Below are 3,292 nucleotides of genomic sequence, written 5' to 3' on the forward strand. Positions count from 1 at the left end.
AGAATTGTTTTAGCTATCAGTGGGCGTTTGTTGTTCCATATGAATTTTAGGATTGCTTAATCCATTTCTTTGAAGAATGTCATGGGTATATTTATAGGGATCACATTGAATCTGTATAATGCTTTAGGGAGTATTGCCATTTTGACAACATTGATTCTCCCTATCCACGAGCAGGGTATATGTTTCCATTTCCTCATGTCCTCTTTGATTTCATGGAGTAGCGTTATGTAGTTTTCTTTGTAAAGGTCTTTTACTTCCTTGGTTAAGCTGATTCCGAGGTACCTGATTTTCTGGGGCACGATTGTGAATGGGATTGCTTTTTTCATGTCCCTTTCCTCTGCCACTGTGAGATACATTTCTAAAACAATGCTCATGATTGGATTTCGGTCATACAATATTCCAACACCCATCCCTCCACCTGTGTACATTTCCCAGCACCAATGTACCCAGGTTCCCTTCCATCACCCCCCACCCCATCTCCCAATCTGCCTCTATGGCAGGGTCTTTTCTTTTGTCTCTGTCTCTGTCTCTGTCTCTCTCTTTCTCTCTCTCTCAATTTGGGACATTGTGGTTTGCAATATTGATGCTGAAAGGTTATCAGGAATATCCCTTTACTACTTTTAACACTCAGATCTTGTCCAGCGTCATCATTCCCAGCTATTATCATCATACTGGTCGTTTTTCTATCTTACCTACCCTCCTTCCCCCCCACACACGTGTGGTTGATTCCAAACATTCACCAGTCCAACTAGCCCCTGATTTCCCTGGCCACGGGTATTAGTCTTCTATTACATATATTTTCATATACCACAAATGAATACAGTCATTCCAGATCTGTGCCTCTCCTTCTGACTCATTTCACTCTGTTGTGTGAAAGTTCGTGCAGTCGGAGGCACTGAGATAGGGAACACGGAAGAAATGTATTTCATGGAGGGCCAAGATTCTCTCTGACCCTTGACAAAGGTAGAGAGTCTTGTGATCTCTTTTTATTGATCATGGTAACTCTAAATGGCCCAATACAGTGATATCACCAAAGGCATCAAAAGAAGTTACAGAAAGAACATTGAGGCAGTGAAACATACTGTTTCCTTGCATCTGCAGGCCAGTAATTTTGGCCTCTGGAAAGAAGATACAAAACCAAAATATTTCTTGGGCTACAAGCATTTGGATTTACATCCCAAAGACAAGGCTGGGCTGCCACCTGAAATCTACACTTCAAATACAAACTGGGCTGGCACCTGAAATCTACATCCCAAAGACTAGGCTGGGCCAGAGCCTGCAGTTTACAATATCAAAGATCAGGCCTGGCTAACACCTGAGATCTGCATGTCAAAGACCAGCCAGGTTTCTGTGAGAGAAGGAAAACTGCTTTTTTCAATATACTGAAATTATTTTCTGAAGGCAGCTTGAAGGGGAAAATTTTCAGCTTCATCCAAACCTGTCAGGACACACAAGAAATCTCGCCCATTTTTATGGGTCCCTATGTTCCTGCCCGTAGTACAGTACAGTCTACATGGGCTTGCCCTGATAGCTCAGTCCAGCCCCAACATCACTCAGCATGATACTCTCCATGTCCATCAATTTATAGACCTTTTCATCTGCTCTTGGGCACTCAGGTTGTTTCCAGATTCTGGCTATTGTGAATACTGCTGCAACGAACATAGGAAAGCAAATGTTTTTGTTTGTTTGTTTGTTTGTTTTTGCTATGTGTTTTGGGGCCCCAAGGGTTTATTCCCAGAAGTGGTATTGCTGGGTTAAACAAGAGTTCGATTTCTAGCTTTTTGAGAAATGTCCATATAGTTTGACAAAAAAGCTAGACCAGTTGGCATTCCCACCAACAATTAAAGAATCCCTTTCTCCCCACATCCGTGTCAGCACTGGTTGCTCTTGCTCTTTTAATGTGTGTCAGTTTCTATTTTAACAAATAATGAATGATACATATTTTGTGCATATATTATACATATTATTGTGAATTATTTTTATTTTACATTATATAATTTCATAATTATATACTTTATTTTAACTTTTCCACGTATGTGGATTTGACCAAAGACATTATACATGTGTGATTCATCGATACCACACCTAGTCATATTCCTAATCTCTATTTGTTATGAGTTTTAAATGTAAAGAACATTTCAATGTAGACAAGGCATATTTGACAAATAACTAGTCAGATATACTGTGATGATCATATTGTACCATTTTTACCTCAATTTCCTTCCTTCATGTCTTCATGGTCAAACTACCTCAATATCCTCCTGCTCAAATTTCTTATTGTCTGTGTATTTGGATTAAATACATTTTACCTTGGTAAAGTTGCCAGATTGAGACACTTAAAATACAAACCCTATATAAGTTAGTGCTTATGGTATATATAAAATATTTTTTAGTGTATTTACCAATCATTACATAGGTGGGCATTCTTATAACACATCAGAATCCATTGTCATCAAATGGAAAATATCTGCATTTTAGCTGGCAGTGTTATACCTCAGTCCACTTGTATTTTACTCTCTCTCTCTCTCCTTCTCTCTCTCCCTTCACTTTTTGGGTCACACATGGTGATGCTCAGACATTCCTCCTGGCTCTGCACTCAGAAATTATTCCTCAGGGGACCATAAGGGATGCTGGGATTGAACCCCAGCCACTGACATGCAAGCTGAATACACTAACCACTGTACAATTGCACTGCTCCACAATTTTTCTCTCTCCCTTGTTTTTTGGCCATACGTGGTTATTTTCAAGGATTACTCCTGGCTCTGAATGCAGGAGCACTCCTGGAAATACTGGGGAAACTCATATGGTGTCAGGGATCAAACCCAGATCTGCTGTGTGTAAAGCTAGCACCCTATCCACTGTACTATCACTCATTTACTATCTCCTTATCTGAACATTTTCCTTCAGTTGCAATATTGTCCCCTATTTTTCATGTCTCAGTTCAAAGGAAGGAAAAGGAATGGCAATGAGAAATGTTTGTATCTCCATAATATTTATTTTCTTACTCTCCATTAATTTTACTGACTTTTTTTTCCTTAAAGCTACTTTATTTTTTGCACATCATTTCCTTTCTTAGTATGTAACTTCTAGGAGAGAAGAATTGCTTTTCCCATTAATGTGTCTGTGTATTCAGTTAATTTCTTAAATTGGGGTCTTATTATACATCTAAAATGCTATTATGAGGATTTATAAAATGTTTAATAAACCACTACAGAGATATCGTATTGTGAGTGGTATTAGTCATTGTAGAGACAATAGAATTAGTATTAATACTAAGTGTAGAATAACACTG

This window comes from Sorex araneus, chromosome 1, assembly GCF_027595985.1.
Source record: "Sorex araneus isolate mSorAra2 chromosome 1, mSorAra2.pri, whole genome shotgun sequence".
NCBI lineage: Eukaryota > Metazoa > Chordata > Mammalia > Eulipotyphla > Soricidae > Sorex > Sorex araneus.